The following is a 20,429-nucleotide window of genomic DNA, read 5'->3' on the forward strand; positions in this document are numbered from 1 at the left end:
TAAACCATAAATAGTTGTATATATATTTTTGATTTTTCGGAGTTTTATTTTGGGTAAGTTGCATGATCCTGATGCAAATATTGATGAGATGCTTCTTTTTATAAATGTTGCAAATGTCTATCTAACACATAATTTGCCAATGAGTCAGTTAATGTGTTTAAGGTTTTGGAAATATGCTGATATTGAATAAAATCAAATTGCCTTTCCAAAATCTTGACCCTTAGGAACATGCGAAAGATAGCTGGATTTCGGACGCAGTAGATACCAATGAGTTGTAGTATGATGAGCTGTGATTCTAGCCTGACGACCAGTCGGCGTATGCCATGTGTGATGGCATCAGAGAGAAGTTCTATCAATGTGTTATATGCAGCAATGTTATTCGTTGACCGACCAATGCATAACCCTCTGAAACTTACTAACTCGCTGCTTGGGTCAAAAATGGCCCAGGCTGCAGAATATAGGTTCCGCGAACTACGACTTGCTCCGTCGGCATATCCAACAAAAGATTCCAATAGGTTTGAAATCTGCGACAAATGTAAAAAGTGGATTTACTTGACCAAAACAAATACTTTAGTGAAAACAAAAATGTAACAAAAGCATATAGGTTACCATATTGAATCATGTATAGTAATGCTTAAGGTATAACCCATTATGAGGTTGTGCCAGTGGAATCCCGTCATAATCAATTAACTCATAGGCTCCTTTTGCTAACACTCGCTTAACAATATAGGGGCCCATCCATAAAGACTTGAATTTACGTGCCCCCAATTTATCGGATTCTTGGTTATAAAGCAAGACCAAGTCACCTTCTGAGAAGACACGGGGTTTGACATTCTTGTCGAACTACGCCTTGACTCGTTTCTTATGGGCTTCGTTAGCCAAAGCGGCATTATGACGGGTTTCATCCAATTGGATTAGTTCCAAGAAACGAGCCTCCTCTTCTGAAGTCCCGGGGAGAAGGTCGATTGCGAGTTTGAGGGATGAGATTTCACACTGGATTGGTAAGATTGCTTCTAGGCCATACACCAGTTGGAAAGGTGTAAACCCAGTTGCATTCCTTACCGATGTTCGGTAAGCCCACAAGGCTAAGTACAGTATGAGGTGCCAACTTCTTTTGTGAACTCCAATCATCCTTTGCAGCATGCGCTTCAGGACCTTGTTGATTGCTTCAACTTGTCCGTTGGCTTGTGGGTAATATGGAGTAGAGCTGTCGTGAGACAACCCTAATTTGGCAGCTAATTCGACCATCATGTGATTGCAAAAATGCGATCCATGATCTATGACTATAGCTTGTGGGACACTGAATCTGGCGACTACATGATTGAAAAAGAAGAGGGCAGCTGTTTCACCAGTATTATCTAATGTAGGCATTGCCTCGGCCCATTTGGTAAAATAGTCAACTGCGACTATGATATACCCATGCCCCCCGGTCGAGGTGGGGTTACATGTCATGAAATCGATGCCCCATTTGGCGAATGGCCCAACAGCAACTATTGGCTGCAGAGGTGCGGGTGGTCTTCTGGTTTTGCTATCGAAAATTTGACAGGCATGGCAACTTCTGACTGCGGTTATGCAATCTTTGAACATTGTTGGCCAGAAGTATCCTGCTCGTAAATTTTTTTGCATTGTAGCGTAACCGTATTGATGCCCTCCACACGCGCCTGAATGGCAATCATTCAGGAATTTTTCGGCCTCCTCATGGGTGAGGCACCTCCGTAGAACTGTATCGACACCATGACGGTAAAGTGTATCACCGACGATCATGTAGTCTTTTGATTGGTATCGAATATGTTTTTGTTTGGAGCGGGAGGTATTGGGCCTATATTTTTGGGTTTGGAGATAAATGATTATATCCCCATACCACAGATTGCTTGAAGATATCAGAAACAAATTTTCATCCACGATCGTTTCTTCGGATGTTTCATCGTTGGACGACGATGGGAGATCGCATAATAATTCTGCGAAAACCAGGGCTTTCTTTGACTTGGATTTTACAAATTCCAGATCAAACTCTTGTAGAATCGCTATCCATTTTGAATATTTGCCCCCCAGTAACTGTCACGACAATATATAAGTCATGGGGTTGCAATCTGACAGAATGGTAGTTTTTTGAAAGAGGACATAGTGTCGAATTCTCTGTATCGCTTGAACAACTGCGAGTGCTAGCTTTTCAACATAAGAATATTTACTTTCTGTATCATTTAAGTTCTTACTCAAATAATATATAGGATGTTCAATTCCATTTTTTTCTTGAACTAAAACCATTGCGATGGTTGTATCCGCTGCAGCTAGATACAGATTAAAGTCTTTTTGATAATCAGGAGCGTACATTAATGATGCTTTCATTAGTGATTCTTTTAAAGCATCAAAGGAAACTTGCGCAACCTGATCCCAGACGAAGGGCACTTCCTTTTTCAAAAGACATGTATAACCTTTAGCAAGTTCGGCATAATTTGGATTGAACCTCCTCAGAAAGTTTGCTTTCCCTTGGAGTTTCTGAATCTGAAGCAAATTCGAAGGTGGAGGAAAATTTATGATTGCCTGAACCTTACATGGGTCGAGATGAATCCCGTCTTTCGAGACTACAAAGCAGAGTAAACGACCAGAACTGACACAGAACACACATTTGTGTGGATTGAGTCGTATCTTGTAGTGTCGGCAACGTAGAAATATCGCTCTTAAATGCCGCGGATGATCAGTCCGCTTTCGCGAATGAGCCAGAAGGTCGTCGAGATATGGTTGAATGATGTTTTTGATGTCATGGAAGGCATAATTCATTGCCCTTTGAAATGTTGCCCCTACGTTCTTTAAACCAAAGGGTAATTTCCGATATGCGAATGTTCCCCATGGACAAATAAATGCAGTCTTTGACTGGTCCTATGGGCGGATATTTATTTGATTATTCCCGGAGAATCCATCCATAAATGAAAAGATTTCACATCCGGCGCATTCATCAATTATCTGGTCAATGAAGGGTGTAGGGTAGTTGTCTTTTGGACAAGCTTGATTTACATCCCTATAATTGACACACACTCTAATCGTTCCTTGTTTCTTCATAACAGGAACAATATTCGATACCCAATCGGTTAGAGGAACTGGGTAAATGAAACCAGCATGGAGAAGTTTTTCAACTTCTGCTTTGATGGCAGCGGCTTTCTTGGGGTGCACCTACCGTAGCCGTTTTCATATTGGTTTGACATCTGGATACATCTTGAATTCGTGTTCAACGATACTCGAGTCAATGCCTGGCATTTCATTATATGACCAAGCAAAGAGATCTCTGAATTCGTGAAAAAGAGTGTTATATATTTCCAGTTTTGAAGGAGAACAACATTTGCCAACATAAATATTCTCTACAACATTTGTTTTGGTCGAGATATTTATGGCAATAGTCTCTTCAATGTTGGACAAGTTTCGCTCGGAATCCATCGTGTTTATAGTATTTGATAGAAAATCAAAAACTGAAGGATGATAAAGGTCATCAGGAGTATCTTCTTCACAATCCGGAAGAAGGGAACGATGGTGGTAATCTTCCCATGGTGCCCCTTCAATTACCATTGATTGAACAATTCCTTCGTCGGTGTCATGCACTCGCGACCAAGGATCTGAAGGGGTGCCATATTCCTTAGACCTATCTATCCAAACGCTTGATGAGTGTTGATTTGGGTTTGCCTCCCATGCTAGGAACATTGATTGCTACAATATTTCTGTTGGGCTTGGAGGCAATACCTGCGCATGATCCATGTTGATATCGTTTTCTGAGATCTTTTTAATCGAAGATATCATATTGCAGGTTCCTACCGACGCTACTTCCGCCAAATTGATTGGAGGCGGAAGGGCAAAAGTTCCCATTAATATAGGGTCTTTTAGTAGGCCTACTCCGATATTTTGAAGCGAATGGGGGCTTCCATGGATCATTGGAATGCTTCCTGTAACTTGAGAACCATTGGGGAGGAAGGTTTGTTGATCGACGATTGTAATCCCTCCTTGAAAGGGAAATGCAATCTTCCTAAAATAGGTCGACACAACAGCAGCCATAGCATATATCCATGGTCTTCCCAGTAGGATGTTGTAATCGAGGTTTCCGTCGATTACTTCAACATCTATTTCTACTGTTTTCCCTCCTAGTTCAACCTTCAAGTTACTTAGAATACCATATGGGGTATATGTTCGTCCATCAAATGCTTTTAATGTCGTCGAAGATCGCGACAAGGTTGGAGATCCTAAAGTTTTCCAGCAACTCATCGACATAATACATGTAGATGCCCCCTCATCAATAATTGTTCGATGAACAGTTTTGTTGAGGGCTTTCACTTGAACGAGGAAAGCTAGTTGAGCTGGCAACTGAGGATCGTATCCTTTATGATTAAAGGATACAAGATTGGAATCCTTTGGGTCTATCCCACCGATGGCCGATAATAAAGCCTGCTTTTGGGATGGGAAATTTTGCAGTACCTCAAGTGTCGACATAGCGGATGGCGATTGGGCCAGATCTTCCACTATATTATAATGTTGTGCCACTCTAGCATGAGGATTAAATGTCGACTTGTGTACTACTCCCTTTGGCAGTTTTATTGTCAACTCAGGAATGATGGGCGGCGCAACTTCTGTCGAAGTTGTTGTCGAACTACTAGGTTGATCTTTATCCTTGTTATTCGATAGCTATGGATTCCCGTAATCTTTGTTCCTTGTCGATATCAAAGCATCATTTTGCTGTTTGGAAACCGACAACATCAGCACTTGAGACGGGGAAGCATTTCCACTGTCAACCAGATTTGTTCCTGGATTTGGAAACAGATCAGTTAATACTGCCGAGGTTTTTGAATTCTTGAAGAATTTTTTAAGCTCAGCTCTGTGTGGACAATCTGCTGTCCAATGATCCTCATTGCATATAAAGCATGGACGATTTGGTTTCCTATTTCCAGAAGGGTTTGTAGAAGATTTTTTAGGTGATGATTCCTCCTGTTTCTTCTTCTTCCCTTTGCTTTTCTTCTTGCCCCCTGGTTGCTTTGTTTCTTTTCCTTTATCTGTCGAGATGGCATTTACTTCCGAGGCAAGAAGTTCCTCTTTTGAATTTTGACTGGAAATCTTACGGGCCTTTTTAGATGTAGCCTTTTTCGATTTCGTGTCTGTTGCACCTATCACGCCATCGCCGGCATGAGAGTCATTGTTTGATTTAGGAGGAGGGGGGACCGAAAATTTTGGTCTGGGAGCGTCAGGTATTTTATCGTAGAGCATGCCAGATTGAGTATAAATCAAGTATAAATATTGCGCACGAGTAATGACTTGCTCTTCGGTGACGACTCACCCTTTTGCCACATCTTCCGTAATGGAAGGCAATAATGACTTAATAAACCATTCAGCTAAAAGCTAATCAGGAACATACGTTTTTACCATTCTACGACGACGTCGCCACTCATGTATATGATCAGATATGTGAGTGGTCGTTGTTTGTTTGAAATTGGTAAGAAGTTCCGTTCTCGTTTCGTACCTTATCTGTAACTGAAAATGGGTTAGAAAGGTTGTGGCTAGGGTACTGAAGTTGTCAAATGAAGCTCTGGGCAACTCGATATACCATTTTGCTGCCGGACCAGTTAACGTCCTCTGAAAAAGGCAAAGCCTAATCGAATCATCGTTTAGGGTGTTTTATGAACACCACAGATGAAAGGTCATCACATGATTCGACGCATCTTCACCTGGATTTCCATTAAATTTAGGAATATCTGATGGAAGTTTATGTGGAATCGCTGGCCACTGAGGGGCGTAAGCGATTGGATCATTTGTTAATCGATTTAAATCAGGTAACTCTAAAGTTGCCACGAAGGGTAACTGTTGATTCAGGTTAGGTGAAGCATACCTAGGATAAGATGGAATCGCCTGAGCAGTTGGTCTTTGCATACCAGCATAATGCATTTGATGCTGGTAACTTTGGTAAGGTTGGTGGGCATGACCATTGTAGAATGGTTGATTTTGACCATTTTGAATATACGGCTGCCCACTATTTGCAAAGATTTGTTGCTCAGATCCTTGGTATACTTGTTGGAATTGCGGTTGTTGGTATTGCACTAGCCATGGTTGTGAAGCCATGTGCTGTTGTCCGATACTAACTGTTTGACCAAGATGAGGGGTAATTGTACCCGTTTGGACCTGTGTCATTCCACCAGTCGGCGATTGTGGTTGAGTCACAGGGTCAAGAGGCTATTGCATTACAACCTGAGAAACTTGAGGTTTGCATACAATAGGCAGCGCTTGTACTTGCGACACCATCACAATAGCTGGCGTAGTTGGTATATTTGACATGGGTAAACATTGTTGCATCGAATATACAACTCTTGGTTGTTGAGGTATTATCGGTACCCAACCGCTAAACGTAATTCCAGCATAACCTGAATTTTGTTGTGAACTCCCGTATGGTTGTCCTCCCGGAGGGGACAACGAAAGGGTATACTGTCCCCCATACGGCGGTAATCCGGTACTTAAAGGAATGGTTTTCCCTTGAGGACCAGACTGCCCAAATCGAAATCCCAATGGATCAATTTGTTGAGACTCAACATAAGAGTTTCTGGATACTATTCTGGATGAACAAACAGGAACATACCATACTGTCGAAATAGCCCCTGAATGGTCTCCTTCTAGCGATTGAGAACTAGTTGGGACAGATGGTATACCGGCGAACATTTTTGGAGTGATAGTAGGAAGTTTTGTCGTCGCTGTGTCGGACGACACAGTCCTAGATGTTGACGGTTGTTTAGACATTTCTAGTTTATCCAAAATATTACCTAGCGATTCTACATGAGCTTTTGCTGGCGGTAGACTAATTTCTGATGAAGAAGGATACAGAGTGATCCCGATTCCAAATTGAGATGGAGTACTAGATCGAGGATCCTCCATAATCTCTTCTATAGCAATCAGACCAGGTGGAAGAGGTAGACCATCAGGTCCGTAGAATATTTCTGGTGCTGAAGAAGGTATGGAATCTGCAGTGACAGATGTTTGGGGAACAACACTCTCCGAACCGGTTGTAGATGGAACTGGTTCAGTGATACAAGTGTTTACCCTCAGACTAGGATCAGTACTACTATCCTTCGGTGGCTGCTGAACTTCTTCTGTAAAGGCAGGGATACCAGAAATGTTTGGAGTAACCGGAGTCTCTGATGTTGTTGGAACACTTGTTCTAACTTTACCAGGAGATTTGGAACCGGTTAAACGAGTTCGCTTTGTCCGTAATAGTTTTGATTCTGGAGACAAAGACGGTTGACTCGTAAGCCTCCATGAACGACGGGGTTTCAATTGACTTTCTTCCACGATTGTGGATTACTCGATCAACTAAAAATAAAGGGGAAGTATGTTTCCAAATTAGATGAATTTTAGACGCTTTTGACACAACTTGTTTTTTCAATTTTAAAGAGTCGAGAAAAAACAAAAGATGACTCTAGTCGCCTTCGATTTTTAATGAGCCTGAAGTGACAAGTTCTCAAACGGACCTTTTCCATTAAGGAGTCTGAAAAGGAACGAAAGGGACTGCTCTAGAAATCTAGGCATAGGGATTACCAAACCAATCGCAAAACTGCAGAATACTTTTTACGTTACGGCAGTCAATCTTCCCGAATGCTGTGTTCAGTGCATTGCGATCGATAGGGCGGCAGACACGGCTTCCTATGGATAAAGGATTAAGCCTATTGTGGTCTCCCAAAATATACTCGACAGTACGTGGGAGCACAAGTCCGTACTGGCACTTATCGTCTCAAAGTGGAGGAATCACCCAACCAACAGTGAGAACAACAGTTACCAGGCTTTACAACACCGGAATACATCTCTAGCCTAGACTTCTAGATGTTGTGCATTAGGTTCCAAAGCGTTGTTAGATTTATTAAATTTATTTTATAGTTGATCTTGCTTAAGAAATTTTCCTTTCAGGTTCACCGCGTGATGTAGATGTACAATTCCTAAAATGCAATCTAAGATGATAAATAGCATTTTATCTTCTTTGTGCAATGAAAATCCTAGCTACTAAGGAAAGAAAGACATAATTCTTTCAACAAAGAGCAAAGAGCACACACTATATGCATTGTCCTAAACCAAACCAATCAAACAGTCTAAATGCAAATGCACATGCATGTATTTGTTTTCAGCCTTCTTAATATGTGAATGATAAAAAGAAAGCTAATGCGCAAATCTGAATTATTTTTCAAGCGACAATACTAACAAGTTTCTTTTCAAAATAAAAAATAAAGACAATGATAACACTTTGCGATTTGGAAATGAAGACTTGCTTTCGACACTAGAAAAACCACAAATTCAGATCAAATACAATAGTAACAGGGTAATCGACTATCAAGAGCAATCAGACTCTCTTCTATGGCTGAAAATGACACTTGCGACACTTTCAAATCAAGGAACGACAGTACAATCACGTTACTTTTTTCCAAAGGAGAACTAAAAATGACTCAACAAATACAACAAAACATTTACAGTTCTTTGCACAATGGAGGTGGAATATCAGCAAGGAAAGGGGTTTCAAACAGAGGTGTACTGACTACAGGCAGCAAAACTCATGAATAGAACTGAAAAGAATGAACACAGAAACCAAAATTCAGGAACAATGTCTAGTCTGATCAGCGCACCTGTAACACAGTGAACTTGAAATGTAGCGCACCTACTACACTCGGGAAGTGTGCTGAATTTCAGATTCACAGAACAGAGACTGTGCTGGGCTAGAGACGAGACTTTGCTTGGGTTCCGGGTCACAGTTTGCAGTTCAGTTCAGGGATTTTGGCCGAGCAAGTGGTAATCAGTAAATCAACAACAGGGGTAGATCTAAGGAGGTTACTAGAGCCACCACAAGGGCAGTTAGAGAGTTTGTAAATCAGTTGTTTAATTCATAAACAAAACCTGGAGATTGACTGAAGTGGCATTTATCTACTTTGCATTTGCATAGAAAATGCAATTCGAAAGATACCTGGCTCAACTTCAGGCTCCGTCTGTAAGTTTATAAAATAAACAAATGTAGATTAACAAACAACCTAGTTGCTCCCCAGTGGAGTCGCCATTTTGTTACAAGAAAAAGTGTCTATGCAAAACTACTAATCCCACTAAGGTGTGGTAGCTACCTTAGAAACAAAGAAAGTAAAACTACTTTCGTTTTCCTTTATGAAAGATAGATGAGAGAAGAATAAAAGAGACCAACCTCTGTCTTGCGCTTGGTTCCTAATTCGATTCCCCTCTTTTCTGATATTCCTTTGCTACTTGCTTCCTTATACACCCAGCTTCACAGAGTACCTGTAGAATCAAAGTAGCATAACACTATACAAGAACATGGACCTATTATCATAAACAATCTAGGATCAGATGTAAATTGACCATACAAATGCATGAAACATAAATGACACAAGAGTATGGAGGAAAACTTGAATAGCTTTATTGATAATCAAGAAAGAGCCAAGAGAGTTACAATCAGTTGTTCTGACCCAACATCATCCTCTCAGCAAGTAAGCCCTTCTTCACCTCATGCAGCTTAGATAACCCAACACTATGATGTTGCGTCAAGAAACCAACAAAAAATCCTTACAAGATGCAAAATTCCAGCCCTTGGGTCTCTGGGATGAGGGATCCATATATAGATATCTGTAAGGGAGATGAGTCAGCTTGTGATTTGATTAGTGTCTTCCCTCTCATAGTTCTTGCTTCCACTTGGACATTGGTGATCTCTTACTCATCCTTGGTCGAATTCAGAGAGGCAAGTGTCACAGGAGAAGTTTCTGGAAGATTTCATGCCTCTCCACCTCGCGGGTTGACACTACCATTTGTCACTTCTCGCCCATCGCACCCCATAGAAGGGCTTTTTGAAATGCAACGCACCCACAGAGTGTACTTAGGTGAGATGCAATGCACTTTGCCTATGGAGCAGGTGAAATGATCCTGTTTTGACCAGTTCTGAGCAATTTTTCATGGAGAACTTCTGGGAGAAGCTGTAATCAGTTGACCTTGTTCCTTTAGGGGTTAGAACAAAACTTTTAGGGACTTAGGAGCCCTTGGTTTATGGACATTTTATGCTTGGGGTTGCAGTGCCCAAAAATGTCTATAACATACCTTCTACCATAAAATACCCTTTTACTATTAACCTCACCTTATATCTTTCAATACTTCCATCAACATTTCACTTCAATTTGAAGAACCATTTTCATCTAACAAAACTTCTCCCTTTAGGAAGTTCTACAAGATCCCAAGTTTTATTCTTGGCTAAGGAATCCATTCCTCATCCATAGCCTTCTTTCATTTTTCACTATCTGCATCATCCATTTCTTCCTGATAACAAGAAGGTTGCCCATCTCTAGTAATTAATGCAATAGATGGAGAAAAATCTTTATACCTTTTGGGTGTTCTTATTTCTCTTGTATACCTCCTTAGAGTCATTGGTTGTTGCACTGGTACCTGAACTTCTATAGTTTCCTTTACATATTCTTCACCTTTTTTTTAAAGGTCTCTTCTTCCTTCTAACTTTCCAAAAAAGGTTGAGTCTCCAATCGAGTTTGTTGATTGGACGATACATGTTTGTGTTAAACTTTTTTCAACATTTGATTTTAGAAGTGAAGATTCATAAAATGTTACATCTCTACTAATGACTATCTTACATGAAGAAGGATACCATAACCTGTTTCCTTTCACCATATCTTCATACCCAATAAATACATAACATTTTATTTTGGGTCTAACTTAGAACACTGATTTTTTGGAACAAGAGCATAGGCATCATAACAAAAAATTCTTAAATATGAATAATCGCAAGGCTCACATGACCAAACTTCTTCAGGATTTTTACAATTAATGGAAATTGAAGGTAATCTGTTTACCAAATAACAAGCAGTGGATATCTCTTCTGCCCACAACTCCTTCTACATGTTAGCATTATTGATCATCCTTTTGGCTCTCTCCATAAGAGTCTGGTTCATACGTTTAGCAATTCCCTTTTGCTGAGGAGTATAGACAACAATTATATGTTTAACAATCACTGCCATTGTCAGTTCTTAAATATTTAATTATTTTTTCCGTTTTATTTTTCACCATATCATTAAATTGTTTAAAAAAAATTAAATATATCAAACTTTCTTTTAAACGTATAGACCAAGACTTTCCTAGAGTAATCATCAATAAATGTTACGAAGTAATATGCACCTCCATAAGATACTAAAGGAGATGGTCCCCAAATATCATAATGAATATAGTCCAAAACTCCTTTACTATTATGATTCTAGCTTTAAATTTTTGTCTACATTGTTTTCCATATACACAATGTTTGCAAAAATCCAAACTCAATGATTTCAAATTAGGAAGTAATTTGTGATTCATCAATTCCTAAAGGCCCTTCTCGCTCATGTGGCCTAGCCACTGATGCCATAGGTGAGTATCTCCTTCTTCCTTTTTAGATACAGTCACTACCTCATTGACCTAAGTACTTCCTTTAAGTCTGTAAAGGTTTCCGACCTTCTCTGCCTTCATAACAACCAGAGCACCCATTGAAACTCTCAGCAATCCACCTCGACATATAAATTTATAACCCTTCGGTTGCAATACTCCCAAAGAAATCAAATTCTTTTTCAACTCAAGTACATGTCTAACATCAGTCAATTTTCTAATCGTATCATCATACATTTTAATTCTGACATTTCCCACCCTGATAGTTTAACAAGATACATTATTACCCATAAACACAGAACTGCCATTCATAGCTTCACATTAAGTGAACCAATTTATGTGCGGACTCATGCGATGCGAAGTGTCAGAGTCTAACAACTAATTTTCATAATTTGGAGAAGAATTTCAAATAGGTAAAGCTTCATCTATCATACCTGACTCTGTTAAGTTATGGTATGTTCTATGCTTATAACAGTTTACTTCTTTTCCTTATTATATTCCAAAGATTAGCAATCACACGTACATAAATTAAAGTGCAGATAGAACATTAAACGATCGACAGAAAACAAGCCAAGACAAGAGACACAAGATGTGGTGGCTAGCCAGGGACAAACCCCACAATGTGTGGGGAAACCCTTTGATCAAATCTTCTTTTATCTTCAATAATTCAGCAAAGAGAAATAGTACAATAAATCTGATTCATATCAGCAGTACAAACCCTAGATCAGTAGCATCAGCATTAGTGGCTTCATTATCAAACTAGGGCAGACAATATCTCACAAACCGACTGTCGGAATGACTTCATTCCACCACCAAAAGTTGTGGCTTCTAGAGGAGGTTCAGATGAACCTACAATGTAGTTCCAAAGAGGAGATCTTCTAGGCCACGCAAGTCAATCTTTACTTCTGCAGTTGCAGCTTCAAATTCAACAACTTCCGGCTTCACATGTGTGAAAGAGAGACCCATTTAGCGCAATAGAGAAGAGACTCATTTCTGCGTAGTAGAGAGAGAGAGAGATGTGATGAGATGAGTGAGTCCAAATGAGGAAAAGTCCTCTTATATTTATACACAACATTGGTGGGTGAATAGATGCAACTGTTGGGCTTCTGAGCCTACATGAGTTGTAGGTCGGCTTGATAATAATTCCATAATCAAAATAAATTCATATCTCCATGAATACTTATCGGAATCGGATGATCTTTATATCAATCCTACACCTCTCAACGAGAGGAATCTAATAAAAATATTATCAGCCATGAATAAGATGACCCACATGAAGTTTTTCCCTGGTTGCCAATTTTAACACTCCCTCTCAACCATGGAGAACTTCATCTGCAATCTGTCTATCGGTCGTTACTATTCATCCATCAAATGCACTACCCTATACAGCCTAACCCTTGCCCTGCTCTGCTCTATTCTGCATGTTCTACTTTTTCTTGTTCCGCCCTGCACTGATCTGTACTGTTTTGCTCTGTTCTTCTCTACTCTTGCATTGTTCTGTTCTGCTCTGCTTTTGTTCAAATTATGAAGAAGAAGAAATGATCGAGGATGTATCATACTGACCCAAAGTCAGTCTCAGAGTATGTACCACTGGTCCCAGACCAGTCTCAACCAACCCGAAGTCAGCGTCATAGTGAGTACAACTCCACTGGTCCTAGACCAGTATCATCCTCCACTGACTCAAAGTCAGTCTCAAATTGCATACCACTGGTCCCAGACCAGTCTCATTCGACCCGAAGTCAGCTTCATAGTAAGTACCACTCCTACCACTGGTCCCAGACCAGTATCGCAGTCTCAGAGAGTGTACCACTGGTCCCAGACTAGTCTCAACCGACCCGAAGTCAGCGTCAGAGTATGTACCACTCTCATTGGTCCCAGACCAGTACTACACTGACACGGAGTCAGTCTCGGAGTATGTACCACTAGTCTCAGACCAGTCTCAATCGACCCGAAGTCAGTGTCATAGTATGTACCACTCTCACTAGTCCGAGACCAGTACTACACTGACACGAAGTCAGTCTCGGAGTATGTACCACTGGTCCCAGACCAGTCTCAACCGACCCGAAGTCAGCGTCGTAGTATGGTACAACTCCTACCACTGGTCCCATACCAGTATCATTGATCCCAGATCAATGGAGGTCATCCTACGGTAGATACAACGTTGCGTCCATCGGTACTACTATGGTCCCTAACTTTATTTCCCTGCTCGTTGATCAGATGAGAGGTACTTCCCATGAGTCCCAGACTGCATGGGTAGGATGCCTCGACAGGAGAACTAATCAATCTTGTCCTCACAGGAGAACACATCAATCCTGCTACAATCGCCGTGGAGAACACATCAATCCAGGTTGCCATGGAGAACACATCAATCCAGGCCTCACAGGAGAACTAATCATCCTGCTACACAGGAGAGCGAATCATCCTGTTCCACAAGAGAACGAATCATCTTGTCCCACAAGAGAGCGAATCATCTTGTTCCAGTGTGCACCACCAGGGGAGGGTGAGTCACCCTGTGGCCATATGTTACTCCAGTAGGAACCGCAAGCCCTCAGAGCTCCCAGAGCTCAATGTATGCAACATGCAGGACCCTTGTACAAGGGTTTCTTGCCGACTCCAAGTCGTTTGGGAAAATCACAGATTATACCTTTCCTCGGGGCTTTGACAAGGTGTATCAACCTGTACATCATCTTAATGTGATGGAGCTTCCTTGTTCATCGACTTACCATATCCCAGATGATGTCTATTTGCTGGAGCAATTGACGAATACGAGATTCCTCAATAATTGAATCCCACCTCTGGTTGTTATAGAGAATCACAGTGGTATCCAATGTAAATCCAAACAGCTCACTGAAGAGCTTTCACAACTAGACTACCTCACACGAGGTTATGCTAGCAATAATATATCCTGCTTCGGCGGTGCTCAAAGCCACCGACTTCTGCTTCCTACTCATCTAGGATATCGAAGCAGATCCCAAGGTGAAACAGTACCCGGAAGTGCTCTTACAGTCCACCACACTGCATGCCCAATCAACATCAGTATATCCAAGTAGTCTCACATCTCCGACAGTGTATCTTAATCCATGAGAGATTGTGTCCTGAAGACGTCTCAGAAGATTCCTGGCATCAATCCAGTGAGGCTCAACCAAATATGAGCTCACAATGTTAACTGCAAAACATATGTTCGGATGGAGGTTCACTAATAACATCAATGCGAATGATTTTTTGAAACTCAGAGGCATTTCCCAAGTCTGGTCCGACATCACTACCATATAACTTCTAAAAGTTAAGATCCTCGAGGTAGTCACAGGCTTGTAGTCCATCATACCGAATCTTTCCAATATATTTACCACATATTTTCCTTGAGATAGGAAAATTTCCCTTGGCTTCTACCACACTTCAAGTCCTTGGTCCTTTATTTCAAATTCAAAATCCAGCTCCCTCTTACATTTGTGAATGAGAGGGTCTTCACTTGTTAGAAAGAGGTTATCCACATACAACACCAGTATGAGAGGCTTGTCATCTTCAACCTTAAAGTAAAGGTTAGCATCAACTTCACTCCTAGTGGAGCCCAGCTTCATCAAGTAGCTATCGATCCTCTCATACCATGCTCGGGGTGCTTGCTTTAGCCCATAGAGAGCCTTCTTCAACCTGCATACATGAGATTTTCAATCATAAATCTCAAATCCTTCAGGTTGCTCCACGTAGACCTCTTCTTTGATAGAACCATGCAAGAATGCGGTCTTGACATCCATCTGATGTAGGTTCCATCCTTGTGAAGCCACAAGGGCTATGATCAAGCGGATGGTTGTATATCTGGCAACAGGTGAAAATATCATAGTCTATAGCTCCCTTCTGGGATAAACCACGAGTATCAAAATGAACCTTATACTTTTCCATACTTCCATTTGCTGCATGCTTTATCTTGTAAAGCCATTTTGAAGTAACAATTGTCTTGTCCAGGGTCTGGGAAATACTTCCCAGACATCATTCTCCATAATAGACTCATATTCTATGGTCATAGCATCCTTCCATAGTTAATGCTTGATGTCATCTAAGAATGATGAAGGTTCATTTTGTATGATCGTGCTCATGATGGTCAGGTATCCCTGATACCTGTTAAGTTTCTTACTTTGATGGAAGGTTCCTCAGGGTGCAACATGTCCTTCAGCATCATTAAGTATCCCCCTAATCCATGAAGTTCTCTTCCTAGAAGAGGAAGGCTCATGTGGATGAGGATCAATCGGATCCATGGGTTCTTCTACATCAGGCATTGATTCATCATCCTTTTCTTTCGGTTCCCTGGTGTCGGCTTCTTGAGAGCTACTCAAAGTCAGTAGATTGTCCACCTTGCTGAGAGCCATATCCTTGTCAAAGGTGACATCATGACTAATCACGACTTCCCTTTGACTGGTGGTGAACATTTCTTTAGGAGTTTAGGAACCCAATGCTTGATGAGGGCATCGATTTTGTACATATACGGCGGTGATTGTAGTTTCAGCCCATAGAAACTTTGGAAGTCTTTGATCATGTAGCATGGCCCAGACAGCTTCCATCATCGTGTGGTTCTTCCTTCCCACCACACCATTCTGCTCAGGAGTATGTGGTGTAGTAGTCTCCCTCTTAATGCCAACCTCAGGTATGCCTGAGTAAACCAATTGTAATATATCAGAGGTCTTGCTTTGGCTTGAGGGGAGTGGTCCCCTTTTGAGCTTTCCTTTGGCACATCCCGGACATACACCTTCTTTCTCTACTTGGAATTTGGGCATCCCTGTTACCATCTGTCTTACATTGGGTAGAGCTTTGTAATGAAGGTGGGCAAACCTCTAATGCCAAATTTCGGACTGAAGAGATGTGTCACAAGACATTACACCTAGCGGACTTCCATCGACCTGATATAATGAATCAACACTAAACCCAAGAGTAAAGGCATATTTAGCATTATTTTTCCATATACATACCCTGCCATTGCTGAAGGTTAACTTGTAGCCTCTGTCTTCCATTGCCAAGATGGACACTAGGTTCCTTTTGAGGTCAGGTGCATTTAATACATCCTAGAATTTCTAGCCTTCTTGAATGCTTGTCCTCTTCCTTGATTCCCAGCTCTCCTCTTACCTTTGCTGTTGAATTTGTCATTCCTTTGATTTCCATCATAGGGATTTCGAGTTGCACCACTGCATACTGTACCATGCTTCTCTAATCATAATTATCATCATGCTGCCCATGTCCATGATTTTATCCATCATAATGCTGTTCAAACTAGTGTGCATCATCATCATGCTAACCTATATGTCCATGATCTCATGTTGCCCTTTATGTCCATGATCTCATTCATCATGATGCTCATGATCTCATACATAGTGACTTGCTTTATCACAAATGTAACATCGTCATTTTCTTCTAGCCTTAGGTCCATCCTTTCCTTTTGATTTAGTCCTGGAATTATTTCTTTTCTTAGCATGAGAAGAAAAGGCAACAGGAGGACCTTTAGGCATGGGCATTTCTTGCACTTCTTCCCTTGTTTCTTCTTGAATGCATCTAGCCATTAATTCCTCGAAACCAGGAATTACATTATAGTTCAAAAGAGTAGTCCTGAACACATACCATTCAAATGGCAATCCTCCAATAGTTGTGAGTGCCATTTCTCTGTCAGTAATAGTTTCCCCAATAGATAGGAGATCGTTCTTGATCTCGGTGATTCTTAAGAAGTATGCTTGCATACTTTCATCTTTACCCTTCTTGATTTCCCTCAGCTTATTTCTAAGAAACAAAACTTGATTTTGATCATTAAATTTAAATAAACTCACCAGTCTATCGTAGATTTCCTTGGAGATGTCCAGTTTAGAGATGTAGGCCACCAAGTGCTTTTCGATAGAGTCCCGGATGATCTTCTATTGTTTTGACTTCTCCATTTTTTCATTTGTTCCAGGCAGCAGCGGATGCATTTGATGGAGGCTCAACAATATTGCCTCTCACATGATCCAACACTCCTTGATTCTCAAGGGTTAGATCGATAAACATCTTCCATCCATGATAGTCAGCTTTCTCACGGAACTTGTCTTCAGCAGGAAAGAGTGTTGAGGACCCCATAGTTCTTTTAGAATAGCCTTGCCAATATTCTCTTCGATGATTGCTCTTGCTCTTGCTCGGGCTTTGTCTTCACCTCAGCTCCGATACCATGTTAAGTTATGGTATGTTCTATGATTATAACAGTTTACTTCTTTTCCTTATTATATTCCAAAGATTAGCAATCACACATACATAAAGTAAAGTGCAGATAGAACATTAAACGATCGACAGAAAACAAGCCAAGACAAGAGACACAAGATGTGGTGGCTAGCCAGGGACAAACCCCAAAATGTGTGGGGAAACCCTTTGATCAAATCTTCTTTTATCTTCAATAATTCAGCAGAGAGAAATAGTACAACAAATCTGATTCATATCAGCAGTACAAACCCTAGATCAGTAGCATCAGCATTAGCGGCTTCATTATCAAACTAGGGCAGACGATATCTCACAAACCGAATGTTGAAATGACTTCATTCCACCACCAAAAGTTGTGGCTTCCAGAGGAGGTTCAGATAAACCTACAACGTAGTTCCAAAGAGGATATCTTCTAGACCATGCAAGTCAATCTTTACTTCTGCAGTTGCAGCTTCAAATTCAACAGCTTCCGGCTTCACATGTGTGAGAGAGAGACCCATTTCAGCGCAGTAGAGAAGAGACTCATTTCTGCATAGTAGAGAGAGAGAGAGATGTGATGAGATGAGTGAGTCCAAATGAGGAAAAGTCCTCTTATATTTATACACAACGTTGGTGGGTGAATAGATGCGACTGTTGGGCTTTTGAGCCTACATGAGTTGTAGGTCGGCTTGATAATAATTCCATAATCAAAATAAATTCATATCTCCATGAATACTTATCGGAATCGGATGATCTTTATATCAATCCTACACCTCTCGACGAGAGGAATCTAATAAAAATATTATCAGCCATGAATAAGATGACCCACATGAAGTTTTTCCCTGGTTGCCAATTTTAACAGACTCATCAAATAAAACTTCATCAATAATACCTGACTCAACTTGACTTGCTTCCTTCTTTGGGTTTTCAACACACTCTTTTCTTTTCCAACAATCTTTCTTGAGATGACCTATTTTTTTGTAGTACGAGCATTTTCCTTTTTACTTCTTTTCTCTTGACTTTGATCTGGAAGAAATTCTTGATTTATCTCCTCTTTCCTTCGACCAACCTATTTCTACCATAGCTTATGGCGTGGAATTTTCAATGCTAGACTTCTTCCATACTTCTTCAAATAACAAATATCCCACAAAAAAATCAAATTCTAAATATTTGGTTGTGCTCAAACTGATAGAAGTCACAAAGTGATCCAAAGACTCAAGCAGGGAACATAACAAGATAATAACTCTATCTTCTTCTTCAAATTTAACATCCATATCTGACAACTGGAAAATAAGTGTATTAAATACATTTAATTGTTCTGCAATTTTAGTACCCTCCTTCATCCAAAGGATATACAACTGCCTCTTCAAATAGATTTTGTTGGTTAAAGACTTGGTTGTATACTATGTTTAAAATTTTTCCCACAAACTTGTTGCTGAGGTTTCATCAACAATGTTGAAGAGAACTTCATCCACCAGGCATACCTTGATGGTACTAAGAACTCATGCATCCAAGTCTTCCCAATCCAAATCTGTCATGCCAACAAGTCTGTTTCTAATCATATCCAAGGTTTTGTGCAACCCTTTTTGCACAAACAAATCGCATACCTTCAATTTCGACAATGCAAAATTGTTCTTATTAGTGAAATTCTCCACCTCAAACTTGGCATTAGTCATTTTGGCCATTTGTTCATACACAGGCTCTTTCAAATAATTTTATTAACAATTGGGTTCTTTCATAAAATTTTGTTGAGTCCTCCAACTAGGGTTTTCCCTTTTTAATTTTCCCTTCAATTAGCGTTTTCATGAATTTCTTTCTTTTGGTTTCTTTCACTAGGGTTTATATTTTTAATAGAAGATTCCACTAAAAAAAAAAAACTTCAAACCCCCCACTCCAGGTTTCTTTGAAGAAAATTGAAAGAAAAGATCAACAATTTTTAGAAACCCTAATTCTCTTTTTAGGAAACTCAACAACGATATTTAACTCTTTAGAATTTCTATTTACTTTCAAAAATATATACTTCAACAAGAATTATTTTCTTTGCTGCAAAAAAAAATGATTACTCAGCCATGTGATTTCTTCTATAGGTCACTCCTTCACAACACCTTCAATAGCTACCCACTCCTACACAATAGGTTCACCAATTCAAGATGCGGCTATCCCTGCCTCCTCGGCTTCAAATACTCCACTATGAGCTTTACTGGCGGCTCAACAAACCAAAAAAAAAAAAGAAAAAGATAACTCTTTCCAATCAACAATCTCTTTTTCAGGCTTGCTTGAATCCTTTTGTATGGCTTAGTGAGTTGACATCGAATGTTCTTATACTCCACTATGAGCTTTACTGGCAGCTCAACAAACCATAAAAAAAAATATATATATATATATATATAAAAAAATAAAAAAATAAAAAAAAATAAAAAAATAAAAAAATTCCAATCTACAATCTCTTTTTTAGGCTTGCTTGAATCCTTTTGTATGGCTTAGTGAGTTGACATTGACTGTTCTTATACAGACTAGAGGGTTCTACGAAAAAGTCTGTGACTATGCACTTTGGTTATGTTAGGTTCCTTTACCAATAGGAGTCATAATTTTTGAATGGCTGAGATTAAAACTGTAATATATACATACCTTTGCTTTTTGCAAATGTTTTCCATATTAAAAAAATTAAAAAATGTAAAGAGTGTATGTCCTAAAAGAAAAATCAAAGGACAAAAAGAATAAGAAAAGGTCAAAAAAAGATGAAAAATATGAACCCAAAGAAAGGAAAAGACCATTAAAGTGAGCAAGTCAAAATGCCACTACTATTTATTTTTTTGTGCAAAATAAATGATTGTGTG

The sequence above is a fragment of the Pinus tabuliformis genome, chromosome 8 (genome assembly GCF_031772625.1).
Source record: "Pinus tabuliformis cultivar Carrire ecotype Pingquan chromosome 8, CPIR1, whole genome shotgun sequence".
Taxonomy (NCBI): Eukaryota; Viridiplantae; Streptophyta; class Pinopsida; order Pinales; family Pinaceae; genus Pinus; species Pinus tabuliformis.